Raw genomic sequence first — 22576 nt, 5'->3', positions numbered from 1 at the left:
TTTTAGCCTAGACGCACGTAAAAATAAGAAACCCCCTGTGAGAAGTTGGCCTGGTATATGCTGTCCACTATTCTAGTGAGCAACTTGCACCAGTCCAAACGACCCTTATTGATGGTAGGTTTAAAGACAACCTATATAGAAAGCTATCCTAATGGTAGCTGTGGAGAGCAGCCTTCAGGCTAAGTCTTGGAGGAATGTAACGCAGCTTGTTTTACCAGTCTATAACCTCATGAATGACCAAATTAAAGGGGAACCACACCAGCTATATAAATAAAATGTATGTATTTATTCTAAACACATCCCTCTAGTCTCTTTATGAGGCTAGAGGCAAAAGTACATTCAGTAAACTTATTTAGCACACAGTAAATTAGCACAATATACGTTGAGCCCTAGGGGTGTACCAAACCATATATATTAAAGTGGTATAAGAACCACGACTGACATGGATACAAGGCCTAGAGCCTTTAGAACTGCTGGGGCCACCAGGAACCACCCAAGGTAGTGACACAGGGGACCCACGAGGGACGCGTGCAGTGTCTAAACACAGCCGCGAATCATCATTAACTTCTATGGGGAAAGTCGTGGTTGGAAATTTAAAAGATTAAGGACACTTAGAAGAGGACTTGGAGCAAACCCCTTTAGAACTAGAAGGTTCTAGAGTCAACACCCATGGGAGCACCGGAGTACTCGAGTTACCTCACCCAGGGAAGCCGGGTGCATAGGTGCCTTTTGATGTCGGGTTTCGTTGTTGATTTCAATTGCGAGATGCTGCAAAAGTGCTGCTGGCGACCAAGTGGAAAGTGTACGGGTGGATCCAAGGGTGGATCGGAGATGTGAAGAACCTGAAAGCAGAGGGGACAGAGTCTGGGTCACTTGCCAGTGACCAGGAAGGCGAGGTGCGGAAGGTGAAGCTTGACTCTTCAGCCACGAGGACCAGGAGGTGTCGACGATGACCAGGTGCTGGATTCGAGCTGTCCCATGAAGGATGTCGAGTGCTGCGGTGTCGGTTTCAGGATTGGACCCAACAAGCCTTAGCAACAGCAACCCACGCAGAAAGCAGAGATTGGCTTCGGTGCAGACCAGCAAAGTCTGATGGACTCACCCCTTGGTGGGGTGTCAGGACACATCTGGAGCAACCAGGGAAGCCCAAGGAAAAGAAGATTTACCTTTGTGGGGACCCACCAGTTGACGGAACAGGGATCACGAAGGGGCCTCAAGCAGAAATGCTAGAATCGGGCTCACGGAACACTCATGGAGTGTAGGCCCTCAATCTTCAGTGCAGATGGTGCTTGGGGCTTGGACTACAAGTAGCCCAATGTACAACTTCAGGAAGGCCCAGGAAGTGGATGTACTAGCAAATGTGCACAGTGTCCAGGAGTTCCGGTCCCTCATCACTCGTGAGGGCTGTGGGCCTCAGCTTTGCTGGGATCTCGTGTAGGCCTCTGAGAAGTTTGGAAGTCCATGTCCTGAGTCGCATATACTTCGGGGTCCGGCGGGAGCCTTGGATATGCAGACTGTCAAGATGCTTCTTTGGTGCCTGCTTGAGCAGGGGAGTCACTCCTTGACCCCAAGGGAGATTCTTCCGTCTTCTACTCGTGTAGAATGTTGAAGTTCCAGGATATATGTTGCAGAGTTTCGTCCATGTGTAATCTGAAGTCCTAAGGACTGAGGTACCATACTTAAACTAAGAAAGGGGGTTGGACATACTTTGGGGACCCACCTATGGGAGGGTTAGGGAAGAGGGGTGGTTACACCCATTTCCTTTGTCCAGTTTCGCACCAGAGCAGGGGCTGAGTGCCCCTGCAACCGCTTTGCTCCGGGATATGCACAGGGACACCAAGTGTGCCCCCAGCACTGTCTGAAAAGCATTCTCTGAATGCACCCACCCAGCCGCAATACACTAAAGCCTGTCCGGGAGGTGGTTACACCTCCCTGTGACAGGAAACCTATTGTCCAGGCCTCCCCTGCCGGAGTTTCATCCAGCAGCAGGAGGTCAGACCTGTGTCTGTGGCTGCAGCATCCATTTTGTGATGCTGGGGCTCTTTTAAACTATTACCGGTTAGGTCAGTGTGTACATGTCTCTCCCTCTAGAAGGGTGGAATTCTACCCCCGATGCCAAGACTGGCGGGGGGGGGGGGGGGTAGGTTTCCAAAGTGTTTGACACCAAACACGACATGTTTCCATGCAGCCATTCCAAAGTTAGCATTAACCGCAAGGTTATAATGCACTCAAGAGTTTATGGTCTGGCTGCATCACAGAACAGCTACAGAGAATAGATTCCAAAAGCTGCAGAAATGCAGACAGCATGCATGCACTCATGAACTATATCCCTGTGTTGGAAAATGACAGCAGGACAAATTCAGGATGTTAGCCTAGGTTGGCCGTATCATACTTCAGGCCCAGAAATAGCTGTCGGAACAGGGATCTGGGGCAATCCCCCTTATTTCTTGCACTGTGTATTGGTTCTGTGGAGTCACCAACACTCGGCTTTCTCCTCCAGTGATTTCCTTTTCCAAAGAAGCAGGTTTCTTTCTCTACAGAACTCTTGAGTTTCAGATTTTCTTAAGCAGGAAACATCGATTGGAAGAAACCAAGTAATTGTGCACTGAATGCCTCCAAGTGTATTCTGTTCAGAAGTGTAGATTATTTCTTCCCCCACTCCCTTCAAATATGCAAATGAGGTGCTGGTTTTGAGGTGGTATGAGGTTACTGATGTATGAGTCCATAATAGGGACCTCCTTGGCTCCTCTTAATAACTAGTATTGGCAAAGCCTTTAGTTCTCGCCTTGATAAGCTGGTGCTATTGTTACATTTTGAAAAAAACTTAATTGTAAACATATTATACAAAGTTAAAAGAAGAAAAAGAGAGCAAATGCAGCTATACATAAACAAAGAGATTCTATCAATGTGTGGACATGTATTTTATTTGTTGGTTTTACAGTGATGAAAATATAGTGAAAGTACTCTCTCTTAGGGTGATAAAGATGAGAGCGCTATGTGCTTTTTAAAATACCCCTCACACACTAAAAAAATCCAGTAGTGTCATGCTTCATCATTGGGGTCTTCCCGTCCCTCTACGGGGCGGGGCGTGCTACGACCTGACCGACTACGCGGGAGCACTGAAGTGGTGACAGGACTATGTGATGGTGCAAGGTGTCAGTGAAAGTGTAGGGACCTAACAATGTGTGTGAGTACAAAAATTAAAAATCCTCTGGCTAGTAGAAAAAAACAATTTATTAGCTTCTCTAGCTGGGGACGTTAAGAAGGGGGTTTTGGGGTTGAGCCGACCGCTACAACCTGGTCTACATGTTTCGTAGGCAGTCCCCTACTGCCTACTCATCAGGACCTTCTACTGGTCCCTACGAGAATAAGCTCAGTTGCTAAGTATTGTCAGCCTGTCTTCCTAAAAACTAACAGTAAAATTCCACTGTTAGTTTATGCTTCAGGGCATGAGCTGGCCCCCTGGGAAGCAAAAATTATCAAAAATAGTGACCCAAATGTGGTCTCTGTAAAGAAAAGGGAAAAAAAGGGAGACACAGATATTTACATTTGTAGCTGTGAATTTTGCGCTTTCATTGTTGTTTGCGCCACAATTTCACTCATCAAATCCATTCACCCATTACACAAAGAATAACTTTTAGACTTTATGGACAGAGTGATGGTTCAGTCTGCCATCCCCTGGCTGTCCGTAGGTGATGCCGAACAGTGGACGAAAAACACACAGATGTTCATAGTAGTAACTGTGGTTTGTCACTGCGCTTTCATAATTGTCTGCGCCACAGTTCTTCTTTTCAAATTTCATTGGCCCATTGCCTAAAGCCCTAATGCAAGACTTTATGGACAGAGTGATGATTCAATCTGCCATCCCCTGCCTGTCCGAGTAAATTCCCGAACTTATACGCGCCCTTTGTAATTAGGGCTGGTTCTATCTCCACACACACACACCATCGCGACTCAATACATGCAACGACATTTCACAGGATTAAAAAGGAGGAGCCCGATCTCTCATACTAGTCTTAAGGTTATGGTCACTGAATCAATAAAAATCCCCACAAACCGGGACGCACCCCTGCATTAGAATGGTAACCATACATACTGTTGTGGCAAGTGCGTGGTGCCCCATGAGCTGACAATCGGTAGGAATTCACCGCGGCGCTCTGCAAGAAAGAGAGCCACGCCCTTAGCGTTTTTGTACAAACTGTGCGAGGAGTGAAAAATGTGTCTCAAAACCCACTCGTTTTAAGACCTGGGGTAAAGGTCTGTAACTTACTTTGTCCGCATAGTCCCTAAGTCTTACTTCTACCAGTGTTGCCGCTCTGCTGAATGCTCGCGTGTTGGGAGCGGTGAATCATTTAAGCTTCACTGCGCGCTGGTGCCGGGTGTGTCCAAACACTAGCGCGCTAACCCAAAATGGCCGCCCGTAATGGAACGCGGGAGGGTAAAAAAGCGGAAGTCTACCTTCTGTGTCTATTGGTACTCAGATTTTGCCTGCACAATGTAAATCTTAATGCAAAATTGATCGCTATTCACAAATTATGACAGAGGAGATTGTACTATACTATTGGTACTCAGATTTTGCCTGCACAATGTCAATCTTAATGCAAAATAGATCGCTATTCACAAATTATGACAGAGGAGATTGTGCAACAACAAATTAGAGCGAAAGCCATAATATTATGAAAAGGTCACTAGTGGTGGACCTAGATTGAGAGGTGTAGGTGTTTTAGCAAAATACTGGAAACCTGTATGAAGGGTTAATAGAATTCAGCTTGGAATATTTACGCAGGTTTTCGCCCAGAGTTAGGAAAAGATGTATTGGGTATACAGATTAAACAGCGAAATTCGCTGTGGGATATGTTTATGAAAAACATAATTATTATGTGGGTTGAGACTTGACCCCTGTGCTAAGGTTGGGCACAGTAGTCATACACCCGTGGTGCTGTGTTCCAAAGGGGGTGGTTTCCACATGCCAGTAGAGGACCTCTGTTATTATCTTGGCCACGGTTAGGGGTGGTGCCTCAGAGAGTGGGGGTTCTTTTGGGGTGCGGGGGTTCTATAACTGACCCCACGGAATTTCATCGTTCAACCCATTTTTATTGGACTGGACACGAAAAACCCATCTCTGTTCCTTTTCAAGGAGATGTCTTTCGTTGTCGATCTGTTCAATTACAGTCCACAGTATGTCTTCAGGTTTGTGACCACTTTCCAGGAAGTGGTTTGTTAATTTGGTGCTGGACTTTTTGCACTTGATTGTGCTTTTGTGTTCACCTATTCTTAACTTCACTGCCCTGCTCGTCATGCCAATGTATTCGAGTTTGCAGGGACATGTGATGAGATATACAACATTGGAACTATTGCAGTTGCTGAATGTTCTTTGTTCCCATGTTGTCCCGTTGTTGAAGGTCAATTTTTTGCTTTTCCTGGTCAGACAGCATACCTTGCATCCGCCGCAGGGGTAATGCCCTTGTACAAAGTTAGGATTGCCAGTGTTGTTCACCCTGTTGGCCTTTGGTCTGGTATGGACCAAAATGTCCCTGACACTCTGTGCTCTTTTGTGCGAGAACATTGGTTTTGGAATTTCCAAGCCCCCACTGTTGAGGATCTTCCAGTTTTTGTTAATTATTTTGCTCACCTGGTCGGAGTTGGTGTTGTACGTGGTCACACATATGGGTCTCTGCTCTTCCACTTTTTTAACTTTGTCCTCCAGGAGGCTTTCTCTGCAATTGTTCCTTGCTCTCTTGTAGGCTTGATCAATGATCCTAGGTGGGTAGTTCCTCATTTTCAATTTTTTCTTTAGCTCTTCTGACTGAGTTTTGAAATTGGCAACTTCCGTACAGTTCCTGCGAAGTCGCAAGAACTGGCCGTAGGGGAGGTTATCCCTCAAGTGTCTCGGGTGAAAGCTCTGATACATCAAGAGACAGTTCTTGGAAGTACTCTTAAAATGGGTTGTTGTCATCAATCTGCCATTTTTGGGGAAGATGTTCAGATCCAGGAATACCAGATTGGTTTTTGTTGTGACGCTGGTGAATTTGAGGAATTCATCCTGATAGTTGAGCCATGTCAGGAACTGTTGGGCACTCTTATCATCGCCATCCCAGATGATAAGGATGTCGTCAATATACCTCTTCCAGGTCAGGATCTTTGGCCGGAATGGGTTAATGATGTTTAATATCTTTGTAGCCTCCAGGTGGTGAACATAGAGACCAGCTATGCTTGGAGCAAATGTGCTTCCCATGCTGGTCCCATGCTTTTGGAGGTACAATGTGCCGTTGTACTCAAAGAAATTCTCCTTGAGAGCCAGGGCGCAGCATTCCATCACCACGTTTCGTGGTGTTTGGTACTCCCAGTCATCTGCGAAGAGGATGTCCTCTTCGCAGATGACTGGGAGTACCAAACACCAAGAGGATGTCCTCTTCGCAGATGACTGGGAGTACCAAACACCACGAAACGTGGTGATGGAATGCTGCGCCCTGGCTCTCAAGGAGAATTTCTTTGAGTACAACGGCACTTTGTACCTCCAAAAGCATGGGACCAGCATGGGAAGCACATTTGCTCCAAGCATAGCTGGTCTCTATGTTCACCACCTGGAGGCTACAAAGATATTAAACATCATTAACCCATTCCGGCCAAAGATCCTGACCTGGAAGAGGTATATTGACGACATCCTTATCATCTGGGATGGCGATGATAAGAGTGCCCAACAGTTCCTGACATGGCTCAACTATCAGGATGAATTCCTCAAATTCACCAGCGTCACAACAAAAACCAATCTGGTATTCCTGGATCTGAACATCTTCCCCAAAAATGGCAGATTGATGACAACAACCCATTTTAAGAGTACTTCCAAGAACTGTCTCTTGATGTATCAGAGCTTTCACCCGAGACACTTGAGGGATAACCTCCCCTACGGCCAGTTCTTGCGACTTCGCAGGAACTGTACGGAAGTTGCCAATTTCAAAACTCAGTCAGAAGAGCTAAAGAAAAAATTGAAAATGAGGAACTACCCACCTAGGATCATTGATCAAGCCTACAAGAGAGCAAGGAACAATTGCAGAGAAAGCCTCCTGGAGGACAAAGTTAAAAAAGTGGAAGAGCAGAGACCCATATGTGTGACCACGTACAACACCAACTCCGACCAGGTGAGCAAAATAATTAACAAAAACTGGAAGATCCTCAACAGTGGGGGCTTGGAAATTCCAAAACCAATGTTCTCGCACAAAAGAGCACAGAGTGTCAGGGACATTTTGGTCCATACCAGACCAAAGGCCAACAGGGTGAACAACACTGGCAATCCTAACTTTGTACAAGGGCATTACCCCTGCGGCGGATGCAAGGTATGCTGTCTGACCAGGAAAAGCAAAAAATTGACCTTCAACAACGGGACAACATGGGAACAAAGAACATTCAGCAACTGCAATAGTTCCAATGTTGTATATCTCATCACATGTCCCTGCAAACTCGAATACATTGGCATGACGAGCAGGGCAGTGAAGTTAAGAATAGGTGAACACAAAAGCACAATCAAGTGCAAAAAGTCCAGCACCAAATTAACAAACCACTTCCTGGAAAGTGGTCACAAACCTGAAGACATACTGTGGACTGTAATTGAACAGATCGACAACGAAAGACATCTCCTTGAAAAGGAACAGAGATGGGTTTTTCGTGTCCAGTCCAATAAAAATGGGTTGAACGATGAAATTCCGTGGGGTCAGTTATAGAACCCCCGCACCCCAAAAGAACCCCCACTCTCTGAGGCACCACCCCTAACCGTGGCCAAGATAATAACAGAGGTCCTCTACTGGCATGTGGAAACCACCCCCTTTGGAACACAGCACCACGGGTGTATGACTACTGTGCCCAACCTTAGCACAGGGGTCAAGTCTCAACCCACATAATAATTATGTTTTTCATAAACATATCCCACAGCGAATTTCGCTGTTTAATCTGTATACCCAATACATCTTTTCCTAACTCTGGGCGAAAACCTGCGTAAATATTCCAAGCTGAATTCTATTAACCCTTCATACAGGTTTCCAGTATTTTGCTAAAACACCTACACCTCTCAATCTAGGTCCACCACTAGTGACCTTTTCATAATATTATGGCTTTCGCTCTAATTTGTTGTTGCACAATCTCCTCTGTCATAATTTGTGAATAGCGATCTATTTTGCATTAAGATTGACATTGTGCAGGCAAAATCTGAGTACCAATAGTATAGTACAATCTCCTCTGTCATAATTTGTGAATAGCGATCAATTTTGCATTAAGATTTACATTGTGCAGGCAAAATCTGAGTACCAATAGACACAGAAGGTAGACTTCCGCTTTTTTACCCTCCCGCGTTCCATTACGGGCGGCCATTTTGGGTTAGCGCGCTAGTGTTTGGACACACCCGGCACCAGCGCGCAGTGAAGCTTAAATGATTCACCGCTCCCAACACGCGAGCATTCAGCAGAGCGGCAACACTGGTAGAAGTAAGACTTAGGGACTATGCGGACAAAGTAAGTTACAGACCTTTACCCCAGGTCTTAAAACGAGTGGGTTTTGAGACACATTTTTCACTCCTCGCACAGTTTGTACAAAAACGCTAAGGGCGTGGCTCTCTTTCTTGCAGAGCGCCGCGGTGAATTCCTACCGATTGTCAGCTCATGGGGCACCACGCACTTGCCACAACAGTATGTATGGTTACCATTCTAATGCAGGGGTGCGTCCCGGTTTGTGGGGATTTTTATTGATTCAGTGACCATAACCTTAAGACTAGTATGAGAGATCGGGCTCCTCCTTTTTAATCCTGTGAAATGTCGTTGCATGTATTGAGTCGCGATGGTGTGTGTGTGTGGAGATAGAACCAGCCCTAATTACAAAGGGCGCGTATAAGTTCGGGAATTTACTCGGACAGGCAGGGGATGGCAGATTGAATCATCACTCTGTCCATAAAGTCTTGCATTAGGGCTTTAGGCAATGGGCCAATGAAATTTGAAAAGAAGAACTGTGGCGCAGACAATTATGAAAGCGCAGTGACAAACCACAGTTACTACTATGAACATCTGTGTGTTTTTCGTCCACTGTTCGGCATCACCTACGGACAGCCAGGGGATGGCAGACTGAACCATCACTCTGTCCATAAAGTCTAAAAGTTATTCTTTGTGTAATGGGTGAATGGATTTGATGAGTGAAATTGTGGCGCAAACAACAATGAAAGCGCAAAATTCACAGCTACAAATGTAAATATCTGTGTCTCCCTTTTTTTCCCTTTTCTTTACAGAGACCACATTTGGGTCACTATTTTTGATAATTTTTGCTTCCCAGGGGGCCAGCTCATGCCCTGAAGCATAAACTAACAGTGGAATTTTACTGTTAGTTTTTAGGAAGACAGGCTGACAATACTTAGCAACTGAGCTTATTCTCGTAGGGACCAGTAGAAGGTCCTGATGAGTAGGCAGTAGGGGACTGCCTACGAAACATGTAGACCAGGTTGTAGCGGTCGGCTCAACCCCAAAACCCCCTTCTTAACGTCCCCAGCTAGAGAAGCTAATAAATTGTTTTTTTCTACTAGCCAGAGGATTTTTAATTTTTGTACTCACACACATTGTTAGGTCCCTACACTTTCACTGACACCTTGCACCATCACATAGTCCTGTCACCACTTCAGTGCTCCCGCGTAGTCGGTCAGGTCGTAGCACGCCCCGCCCCGTAGAGGGACGGGAAGACCCCAATGATGAAGCATGACACTACTGGATTTTTTTAGTGTGTGAGGGGTATTTTAAAAAGCACATAGCGCTCTCATCTTTATCACCCTAAGAGAGAGTACTTTCACTATATTTTCATCACTGTAAAACCAACAAATAAAATACATGTCCACACATTGATAGAATCTCTTTGTTTATGTATATCGTTTTGGAGGGTGATTCTATCAACTCCTCTGCACTTCCCTTATTGTTTTGGAGCAAATGCAGCTACCCAAACTTTGTGGTCATATGCTTCCGATAAAAATATTAAATTAAAAGTGATAACTATTAAATATTATTTTAATGGAAAGGCACATGGTCTTCATATACACGTATAAACAACCTTTTTAGTTTGGATGCACATCACAGGAATATCCGATTTTTATTTGGGCAAAGAAAAGGTGCTATTGACTTGAAATTACTGTTACCCGAAGACAGTTTAATCAAATAATACAATTAATGGGGATGAAGAATGGAAAATAGCATTGACCCACCAGTTTTGTCACTTAAGTGCGAGCAGCTCCATGTCATGTGTATGAAGGCTTCATCATATACTGAGCACCTGGGGCACTATTTATAATCTGTCTGTGCGATAATATTAATATTTAAGCTGTGTGGTGTGAGGTATATGGTGTGAGGTCATCGAATTTAGGGGCATATTACCAAGGGTGGCGATAGGCAATTACCGCCGGTTTAGCGGCCGTTTTCGGCGGCTAAGTGGCGATAATTCTATCGCTCTATTAGCAAGCTGTCGCTAACCGATGTTAGCGACAGCTTTTAGGCGATAGCGAGTGGTTTGGGGCCCGCTTTGTATGTCAGCGATATTTATCGCTAATGACATGCAAAGTGGGCGTACACAACCTGTTAGCGACTGAAAGCAGTCGCTATCGCCTATTAGCAAGGAAGGCGTAGCGATGGAAATATTCCCGCTATCGCCAAAAACTAACGCCTGTTCAGACCAGTTCTTAGTCATGTTATCCAATGGGAGGTGGATAACATGGCTAAGAGCATTTTGTCGCTAATGAGTGAATATCACTCTATTCTCAGCGATATTCACGCATTTCGCCGCCATGGCTGGATATTTTAGCACAATGGAGAAAAACATTGCTTCTAGCATGTTTTCTCCGCTAACATATCCAGCGATAGGCAGCGATAAAAAAATCGGCGCTAAGCCTATTTAGCGATAAATATCGCTACTTGTTGGTAATATGCCCCATAGTGCATTTAAATCTAGGATTTCTGGATGCTTTGTGAGATGTGCTAGTATTAATTTCCATTCCTTGTCTCTCATCTTCCTCCTTAACTCTCTCCCCCCAGTAGGATCTCAGAGTTGTCAGCTTATTTGTCATGGATTGGAGGGGCTTGCACAGTCATAATAGGAGACTGTGCCCACTCCCAAATGTAAGCAGGATCTGTGCAGTCTTGTGTATTTGTGGATTGGTATGGCAGCTCTTCCTCCGACCCTCCAGAGATGGGAAGAGGATGCGGTCTCACGGCTAGACTGCCGACCTTGAGGCTGAGAAACCAAGGTTCGAGCCGCGGGGTTGACTCCACAGCTTGGGAAAATCACTTAATCTCCCCATGCCTACCAAAAAACAAGCATTTGCAATTCAATAGGTTGCGCATTTACGCAAGTTTAAGCTATTGGCATTGTAAATTGACAATGCGTTTTATTTATGTTTCAAAAATCAAAATATGAATACAAGGAATTATTATTTACAATGCCAATAGCTCAAACTCGCGTAAATGTGAGACCTGTTGCATTGCAAATGCTTGTTGTTCATGCTGGTGCGGAGCTATCTGCAGTCTCACACCTAAGTGCCAGTGTGATGGTGGGGAACAAAGGCACTCCGCTTGTTATGACTGTGCAGGTGCTAAGAAGAAGAAACCATGGTTTGGAGGGAGGGGCTTTCCGTTTCTACCTCCTTTCTGTTAGAGGTGCTCTTGCCCTGTAAGAATGCTATAGGTATCTGTCTGCATGAGCAATTACAATAACAAACATTTATATGGCACTTACTCAGTTTTCTACCATTTATTTTTAAACGCTACTCGGCCCGAGGCAAGATGTCAGAGCGCTTTACTTGCACAGATATTGTACGGGTGCAATGACTCATACAAGTTGTAAGTCAATGTGCAGGGAATGCTAAATAGGATGGTCCCAGGTGTAGCAGTTCCATAGCATTAGGGCCATTGGATTTATGAGAGTTTGCAGCAGTGACCTTTTCCTTCATATTTAAGGATTTACCACATTTGCCTCATAATACAGCATCTGCTGCATATCCCCAGGTTTTACAAAAAAATGTGCTTCTAGCTCATACAGTTCAAAAGTACTAAAAATGCAGCAACACGTGCTGCTGGGAAGTGGAAGGACCTTTGCAAAGGTTAACTGGTCCCCTTTCTGTTGCTTATTACTGTATTTTGGTGTTAAACTGGTACTTATGATGTGAAACCTTTATTCAGGCAGTGTTAACCTGTGTAAACATGGCAAAATAAGGAAGTAATGCTCATTTTGGGCCGCATAATTTGCCTTTAGTTTGCGCATAATTTGGTCTTTCCCTGCTGCATAATTCTAGTGGCCCTGTAAATCATCTATACTGGTAAAAATTACATGGTAAGAGCACTTGTTGAGGAGAAACGCAAAGTCAGGATTTAAAACGTGTCACAGATCTCTGCAGCAAGTGCACTAACCACCGGCAGGGCTTTGAGTGGAATGAAAAAACTGGGTGGTCTCTCACAAGGGGGTGGGGGGGGGTTGGCCGAGATAATTAAGGGCGTGGCTTAAAAAACCTACACTAAAAAACAGTGCTTAGCATAGTGTGCCACAGACTTGTATTTTGCTGGTTGTGTCGTTACATCCATCATTACAACAGAAAAAGAAGTGTGGAATGAAAAAACTGGGGGGTCTCCCACGGGGGTGGGGGGGTGGCCATGATAATTAAGGGCGTGGCTAAAAAACCTACACTAAAAAACAGTGCTTAGCATAATGTGCCACAGACTGGTATTTTGCTGCCTGTGTCGTTACATCTGTCATTACAACAGAAAAATAAGTGGTGTTCAGCGGCTCCGAGTTTATTATTTCACTTCAGCTCTCATTTCCGGGAAGCCTGAAAGCGTCCTTGGTTGCACAGGCAGCACTCTGTGTCACGAGTGATGCAGGGGCCTTGTTTGAGCGCACGAAAGTCAAAGCGCTGTGGGAGCGCCCGAAAGTAGATGCCAGAGAAGGGCCACCATGAGCGTGCACATCTGCTGTTGGTTTATAACTCACTGTGTCGGTGTACAACGATTGTACATTATGATCTTCGTGTAACACAAGGACCTCTGCGACAAAAGCCGTAACCCACTGAGCTACCTAAATAAAGCAGAAATTAGTGACGTGCGCTTTAAGTTGTACTTTACAGCAGGGAAATGAACCCTCTCTGTTGTTTTATGATGAGCCAGACCCGTGACTGGCCTGAGCACAGACCTCTGCAGCAAGAGCACTAACCACTGGCAGGGCTTTAAGTGGAATAAAAAAACTGGGGGGTCTCTCATGGGGGGTGAGGGGTTTGGCCACGATAATTAAGGGCGTGGCTTAAAAAACCTACACTAAAAAATAGTGCTTAGCATAGTGTGCCACAGATTGGTATTTTGCTGCTTTTGTCGTTACATCTGTCATTGCAACAGAAAAAGAAGTGGAGTTCAGCGGATCCAAGTTTTTAGTTTCACCTCAGCTCTCATTTCCGGGAAGCCTGAAAGTGTCCTTGGTTACGCAGGCAGCACTCTGTGTCATGAGTGCAGCGGGGGCATTGTTTGAGCGCGTGAAAGTGAAAGCGCGATGAGAACTCGTGAAAGTAAAGCTGAGATGCCAGAGAAGAGACACCATGAGCATGCACATCTGCTGTCCGGGCGCAAACTGCGATCGCCAGAGAGGAGACGCCGTGAGCGTGCACATCGGCTGTCCGGGCGCGTGCCCATCTACTGTCCCCCTTCGGAAGCAAAATCCACAACAATAGATATCGCCAAGGTGAGCAGCGCATGGGCTGCGTCGCTAGGCGAGATCAAAAATAGAATGTGTCCTTGTGTAACGTAACTGACGGTCGTGTAAAGTGCTCCAATACCTTCAGGTCGGGTTCGCACTATATAAACCAAGACTGTGGGATCACATTGGGAGGCTTGCAAAGTAATTTAGAATTCATGGTAGCATCACCATTTTGGACAAGGCAATCCTTGCCAATATAAGCAGTTGTAGACAGCGCCAAAAAGTAACACTACTCTTCAAGGCTCTCAGCATTCGTCTCAAGTTCCTCTCCCAAGTTTGCTCATCTTTATAAGATATTTTTACTCCAAAGTCGTTAAATTTCCAGTGTTCCTGGAGATTTCCAGTTGAGTTACAGCTAGCAGGGCATGATGTCCGCTCTAAGTAATTAGAATCACACATGTCTTATTCCTGTTGGTGCGGAGGCCCAATACTCTGCCTAACTCAGTGAGAAATTGCACACTGCTGGTGATGCCCTCACTAGTGTCCCTTGTGAGATGCCATGCTCTTCAACCCCCAATAGAATTCCCCTACTGCGTCCCTCTGCTCTCACTATGCTGGCAAAGGCTGTATTACCAATGCAAACAACATGGTTGACAGGGGATATACTTGTCTGGTCCCCTGAAGACCTTTAAGGTTTCGGGGGGGGCGGGGTATAATGACCCATCTAAACTCTCACCTGTGCTTCCACGTATAACAGTGAAAAACACTTATCCTAGCCCTCTCGTAGGGCAATGTGTCTCATTGCAGCCCACTCGGAATGACTGTGTTAGGGTACTGTTCCTGGCATAATTCTTCAATGAGCCTAACAGCCTCCTAATACTTAGGGCTGAATTTCTTTTGGGATTGAAACAGTTCTGGTAACTGTGTAACAAATTTTGAATGTATGAACAAAGGCAGGCAGGCAACACTTTACTAATGATTGTATAGTCCAGATTTAACAAGGAGAGGGGCCTGTATGTGGATACATTCAGGGTCTCATTTCATTGTTTTGGGAGAGACACTGTCAGCAGCTCCTTAGTAGTGGCCGGTAGGGAGACCTTCTCTAGTGCCTTTCCGATAGAATTTGGTGTGAGCAGTGATGTATTTGTCTGGTGAAATTAAGTGGGGAGACCATCCATGCCCGGTGTATTATTATATGCTAAATCCTTGAGTGCTCTTTTATCTCATCCTCAACCTGCCCAAACAGACCAGAATCCCCCCTCCCCACCTCAGAAGCCTCGTCTGGCTCTCCGTCCGGAAGAGATGCCAGTTCAAGCTGCTGACCCTTGACACCAAGGTCCTTCACAATGCTGGACCCTACTACATCAACCTTCCACCAGCCCACCGGACAACTCCAATCCACCTCCCTCACCCTAGCTCACATCCACCACATCTGGCAGGGGCACAGTGGAACTCAAGCCTTCTCCTACCTAACAGCCAAGTCCTGGAATGACCTCCCACTGCATCTCCGAACCCCTTCTCTCACCGACTTCAGGAAGGAACTCAAGACCTGTATCTTTGACTTAAACTCCCCATACCTCAGCGCCTGGATATCCAACCCCCACGATGATAAGTCGTACTATACAAATACTGATTGATTGATTGATCAATCTCCATCTAAGTTATGAGTCCCCCAAATTGTGCTCTATCTTTATCCGGTAGGCTTTGCAGGTAGGCTGCTATCTCTTCTGGTGTGGCATATTCATGTTGACCATACATGTTATCATGGAGGTTCAGGAATTATTTATGGAATCAAGCTGTGCATGTACCACCTTCCCCCATTCTCATTTTTGTATTCTCTGAGTGCATTAGCCAGGCTAGTGTCCTACTCGCTCTTCCTCCTGCCATGTGGTTTAGTGTAATGTACTTCCAGTATGTGAAAGCACACAGCCATTCTTATGCATTGATATGTTTTTCCCTCTCTTCAACAAGGGTATCTCTCCTCTGTCCAGTTACTGGTATATCTCAGTCTATTCTATGAATGTTCTCTTTCAAAGAGGTAAGCTGTCTCTGCAGTGTTTTGACTTAGGCAGTGACCACATATCACCACCTTAAATTCTCCCACTCAGTACTCACTTGGTCATGCTGTGGCAAATTTATAAAAATATTCCTGTATAATCTCCTCAAGTGGGTCTTTAAATATGGGTCCTGTAAAAGTTGCACAAGTAGTCTCCACATGGGAATTGGAGCTATCCTTCTTTCCCATCGCATTTATATGCAAACCGCATGAAAGGGATAAGAGGCACCAAAATCAGAGCTGCAGGGGTGACTACCCCGAAATTCAGCACATACACACATAACAGGCAGAGCACATCAACACTGACAACAATGTCGTACAAACCGCAACACATCCACACCAGAACAAAGGACACAACTGGTGCTGCTTGTGTGTAGAAACTGGCCAATCACTTTTGGCATTGTAGGGAAATGTGAGTTGATAGTGTACAAGTACAAACACACATCCATCATATTGCCAAAATGTCCACTGTCCCCCATCAAATAGGCAGCTCCTCCCAAACAGCCACAACGTACACAGTCATGTAGTCTGTATGAAAACATGTACAATGCAACAACATACATGCAAACACAATGTTAAGCTGCATCTCCCCTTTACATTGCAGAGGGAGATTCAACACCTCCTGCAGAGCAGCCCGAACCTCTCTTCTCTGATGATGAAGAGGACCACCACAGCTTTGACTCCGATGCCCTCCAACAAGCTGTGGAGACACTCCACACCCCACCTCCAGGAGCAGGGCAGCCCAGCTGCCATGAGGAGACCCCACCCCCTGCACAGACCAAGCAGCAAGCAGCACCTCCCACCACAGCTGCCTTCAGGACCCCCACGAAGAACACATGGCCTTCCAATGTCATGTGTTGGGGTGCCAGGAGAATCTGGCTGAACAGGTGCGGGTGGGCTTCGACCACATGACAGCCAAAGTAGATGCCATACGTGGGTGTCTAAGTCCCATCAGGGACCACTCACGGTCCACTCCATGCTTTCCAATGGACCTTGACTGACATCGCTGGAGCCCCGACTCTGAGAATAGAACAACTGTCTAGTCAGAGTGGCACTAGCGATGTCACACAGGTGTTGGAACACATGCGGAGGTCAATGGAGACCATGGAGTGGACGCATGGGGAAAGAGCGGCGGCCACGGCTGTACACCAGTGAGAGGCAGCTGGGTTCCTCAATGACCTCAGGACCATCCTCATGGCATTGCTGCCACAAGGTCTGGTGCTGATGCATGCTGCTACTACCATTACATCCACCTCTCCACCCCTGAAGTGTCAGTGCCACACAGTGAGGCAGACATTCCACCTCCGTCCACTGATGTGTCACTGCCACACAGTGCTGGAGACAGAACACCACCACCCACACGTGAGGCACATGAAACAGCAGAGGACGAAGAAGTGGATGAAACCGCCTTACTGGTAAAAAGAAACCTGTAGCATCCATCTCTGTCATAGGGCCTGTTTCTGCCTGGTTCTGCCCTCTGCTTCATCACCTTCCACTGTCCCAGATAAACTCTGCGACACTCACCTTGGACTTCGACATGGACTACCATATTCTGTTTGATCGCCAATGACACAGCAATCATACTGTGGACTGAACTCATCCTCTTCCTTTGGATGTGTCATTCCCTGAAGGACTCTGGCTGGCCCTCCACGGATCAACATTGTAAAGTGGGGTTTGCATGGCCCTGTACTTCTCCAGCTGCAACACTCCACTGAATATGCATTAAACATTCATAATCACACAGATGTGTCATGTCTAGGATATTTCAAGTGTGGAAGTATGGATGAATGTAGGCTCAGTGATTCCCCTTACGTCCATGTTTCTTGTGTCGTTGGACTTGGGTCACAGAGTGACACATTGCCGAATGCCGGCCGGCTGGTGCCGACACAACAACAGGGACACACGCATTAGTTACTTTCTCGTCCATCCCAGTAAGGAACCACGCCCAGAGCCCCGGGGTCATTGTTCAAACCCTTATGCTGGACTGGCATACGCCAGGCCAGCCCACTCTGCTTACGCTCACAGGGGGGGGGGGGACAACGCTACATGTCCCAGGTCTTCCTTGTAGTGATCTGCTGAACACAGGTCTAGTGTTCAGCATGCCACAGCCACTCCCTGATGGCTGGTTTACACCCACACCACAACCATCCAGCACACGTGTCACAGGACATGTGACCTGCCAATAAAATTGGCCAGGCGCACGTGCTCGACACCATTTCCACTCTCTAGCTGGGCGTATCCGTGTGGTGTGAATGTAGGCATGATAGCATAGGGCCCTGCAACATCACATTCCCAGGGCCGGAGGTGACATGCTGTCGTCTGCACCATGATATTCAATCATAGAGGGTCCATGACTTACCGGGCACAGACTTGGTGGCACCAGATACACTGCGGCCGGCATTGGCACACCACCACGGGACTGTGACTTTCGGTGAACTGAGGTAGTGTTGAGTGGGTGTGCAGCCTGCGAAGATGCCCCGTCCCGGCGGTCCGGACTGGTGACGATCGTTGTGAGCCGTGCTAGACCGCAGTGTAGGCCTGAGCCAGCGGGCAGTGCTTGCCTACCACCATGTGGCGTTGCCATGTGGGTCACAGAGTTAGTGGCACCATTAAGGGCTGAGCGGGTGCGCAGGCTGCGATGATGCTGTGTGCACTGGTATGTCCTCTGCCATAGCAAAATCAAGACCCAAAATCAAATGTGAGACCTGGTGGTCCACGGAGCGGGGCTGCATGGTGTGGAGGGTGCCATGTCCGCTGGCCCCGGGCTTGGGGCTTACACCGGCACGTGGTGGGCCCTCTTTGCGACACTCCACTGGAGGAAGGTGAGCAGTGAGGCCTGGGTGTGCAGGGGCGGGCATGCACCACCTGGCAGTGGGAGGGGCTGGGGTGCAGCTGCCTGGGTGCGCAGGGGCGGGCATGCACTGCTGGTCGGCAGGAGGGGCTGGGGTGCTGCTGCCTGGGTGCGCAGTGGTGGACAGGCGATGATGGCTTGTGCAATTGTATATACTTTGCCATTCATGTATCTGGACTCTGTTTCAGATGAGGGATCTGTTGAACTGCACTACATACCGGCACGTGGTTGGTGACACACCGGTGGCAGCAGGTGAGCAGTGAGGCCTGGGTGCACAGTATCGGCACTCCCTCTCCCTGTCCCTCTCTTCTTTTCTCTATGTCTCTCTCCCCCTCTCTTTCCGTCTTCCTCTCTCTCTCTCTCTCTTTCCATCTTTCTCTCTCCCTCCCTCTCTTTCTGATTTTCTCTCTCCCTCTCTTTCCGTCTTTCTCTCTCTCCCTCTCTTTCTGTTTTTCTCTCTCCCTCTCTTTCAGTCTTTCTCTCTCCTTCCCTCTCTTTCCATTTTTCTCTCTCTCTCTCCCTCTCTTTCCATCTTTCTCTCTCTCTCCCTCCCTCTCTTTCTGTTTTTCTCTCTCCCTCTCTTTCCGTCTTTCTCTATCCCTCCCTCTCTTCCCGTTTTTCTCTCTCCCTCTCTTACCATCTTTATCTCTCCCTCCCTCCCTCTCTGTTTGTTTTTCTCTCTCCCTCTCTTTCCGTCTTTCTCTCTCCCTCCCTCTCTGTTTGTTTTTCTCTCTCCCTCTCTTTCCGTCTTTCTCTCTCCCTCCCTCGCTTCCCGTTTTTCTCTCTCAGACTCTTTCCATCTTTATCCCTCCCTCCCTCCCTCTCCTTCTGTTTTTCTCTCTTCCCCTCTTTCTTTCTCTCTGTATCTCTCTCTCTCCTTCGCTCTCTCTCTGTCCTTTGGTGAGCGCATGACACACCTTCTTATCTGTTTTTTTGTCTTGCAGGCTGTGACCTACAGATTGTCCCGAGGAGTTGCCCCCATGTGTCTTCATTGTTGTTCTTCTAAGTTTTTTTTAATACATTTTCTTTTGATAATCCGGAGGTGAATGTGTGATGCTAATTTTTGTGACAACACATGCATGTTACCAAATGTGATTGTGCGACAACAGGCGGATTCTTTGGTACATGATTTCATGAAGTTGATGTGGCATGTCTTTGCTGGGTGGGGGTACCCGGGGGCGGGGGGCGGTGGGTGTTGGGGCCCTGTTGGGGCTCCGAGCTGCATGATCAGTGGTTCCATGGCATCTGTTGCCCTTCAGGTATGGCTCTGGGCTGGGTCCCTTTTCTGGTGCCGGGGTCATCTGTGGCGATGTTTTTTGCGGCTGATATTACAGGTAAACTGGTGGTATGGGCTGTTAGCACCAGCTTGTGAATGGCGAGATAACTCAACGCTAGTTCCTTGAGAATATGCCCCTCTGTGTTTTCATAAACTGCAGGGTCCTGTGTGCTGGACCTGATAAAAAGCCCAGCCCCTCCTTTCTTGTTTTGGGGCTCATGCAGCCTCATTTACCCCTATTCACCGCTGCCATTCCTTTCGACCCTCAAGGGTGGACAGCTTCTTCTATTGTTTCACAACTGCTGCAGGGATAAGAAGTTGCTGTCCACTCTATTTTAGGGCCTCAGTATGACAAGATGTTAGGGGATCTCAGGCTGACTCTTGCAAGCGCTCAAAGATGCGGCCATCTTTCTCACAGATAGGCACGCCCCCAAGACACCAAGCTTATGTTAAGTAACAGAATGGGGGAAGTGTTGAGAAGGCCAGTCATTTTACTTAGGAAATCAGTCTGAGGTCCAAAAATGGTTTTAAGTTAGCACAACCAGAGGTACAGTATCATATATAGCAGAGGATTCAATTTTAGCCTCATGAGTTGTTAATGCTACCAAAAGAGGTCCTAGCCTGGTCTTGAACTTAAAATATTAATTGTTACATATTAACAAATGATAGCAGCTTTCCACCACTTGGAACAGCAAATTTGCAAAGTTGTTGTATCTTAGGCCAGCATAGTCAAAATCAGAACTACTTCCAAAGTCACATTGTTTCCGTTGGCATGCTTTTTTGTGCATTCCTCTTTTTAGTTTGGCATTTTATTATGGAAAACCGAAGCTAACATCTAGTAGTATTTACTAAAGAGTTATAACCATCCATTAAAAGTAGAATACAGGATAGACAGCACTAGGCTGTGGAGAGGTAGAAACAACTCGGGATCACAATACAATTGACACGCTGGCAGCTATTTAGGGATGAAATAATTAATTTACAATTATAGGGAGGCAATGATGAAAATGTCAACAGTCTCAAAAACCTTGAGCTTTTTTCAGTCTTTTAAAAAGAAAAGTGTATTCTTTCTACCAATCAAAATAATTGCATGTAATGCACTCAATTAAGATTGATTGTAAATACATAAAGCACACCTACAGATTGCCGGCTAATTGGTGCACAATGTGCTGCTTAGGATGGCAGCAGTGTGTAGAACAATTCTTCAACTCACGTTGCAGAAATTGGCACCACTGAGCTGCATATAGTTTTAGGCGAACAAGGCTTTTAAAGCAGTGGCGGTCACCACAAAACTCCAGTGGGGATACTTACCCGTCCTGCCACAGACGCGTCGGTGCTCCTCTTCAATCCTGATGGTGTTCAACAGGTCCTGGAACACCAGCTCAGGCTCACCACCCAATCCAGATGCTTCTCTCATACCATGAGAGCAGCACCAGGATTGGTCTGAACGGTCTCGTTTGCAGCTCAGACAGTGCCTTAGTGCCTGTGGCATTTCTCCAACCTGGCTGTGCCACATAGCCGGGTTGGAGAAACCTAAATGAACATGTCTGTTTTACAGGCCTTAGACTGCTGGCCAAACTGACATGTGCCCTTTACAGTGCACACTAACCCCTCCTCCCTGCCATGCCCGGCCCCACCCAAGACTCCCTGGCTCCGTCAGTCAGTGAAAAAAAAAGATATATATTGTCTTATTATGATTTTATTTTCCACTCAGTGGGGGGGATGATCTTCCACCATTATGAAGGAGCCGCCCCTGCTTCAAAGCCTTGTATTTTAGACAATAATTTGGAGAATATGGGTTTAGGATTAAAAGGTTTTGGTTTTGGGTGATGCCCCTGCGAATACTGCCCAATTATGATCACTCGTAGAAGCCAGGGTCTCAGGATGATACCAGCGCCGCCACTGGAACAGACAGGAGTCTGTGGTGTGGAGGTGGGACTTTCAGAGCTAATGGTACTGACCAAAGCACTGCGTTTCCAAACACACAGCACTATCCAGACGCATACTGTCTTTGCGGACAAGAACTTGACATGCGGCTATGCTTCAAAAAAGGAGATGTTCTCCTGCTCAATTGTATATGCTGCATCAGCAATTATAAATGACTGTTAGTGTTTATGCCTGAGTATATTCTGGGATTGGGTTATTATCCACATTCACCCAAATCTGTCCTCTGTTCATCACTCTCCTTTCACAGGCCTTCCTCTTTCTATGGAAATCTATATAATATAACATTTGTGATTTGCCCAGCATTAACCTTCTCCAAACAAATTTCTCCATTCTCCTTTTAATTCTGATATCATTTTGCCTAATGATCCGTCTAGCATGGGCTGCAAAGCAACCGAGGGTTGCGTGGAATATACTCACCCGCCCATACGCTTCAGGAGGACTGAATGCCCTGGATTTAGAATTATATTATCGTGCAGCACAGGCTGCGCCCGTATATCACTGGATTCATGGCCCGACGAACATCCCCCATGTACGTATAGAGACGATTGTTGAGGATCCCACGCCATTACCAGCGCTACTGGCGAGACCTAGAGATCGACGCACGGGCCTACTGGATTCCTTGAATTCGGTAACACGCGCTTTGCACCATTTGATGGTTGTACATGCGTGTAGTCTGATGTACGCTCCAGCCGCTATGATCGAATGGTGCTCATGGCTGACTCCATGCTTGGACAGGGCAGTGCTGACGACGCTGAAGGCA

This window comes from Lissotriton helveticus, chromosome 4_1 (genome assembly GCF_964261635.1).
Source record: "Lissotriton helveticus chromosome 4_1, aLisHel1.1, whole genome shotgun sequence".
NCBI lineage: Eukaryota > Metazoa > Chordata > Amphibia > Caudata > Salamandridae > Lissotriton > Lissotriton helveticus.
Note: the sequence above shows the minus strand (reverse complement) of the source record.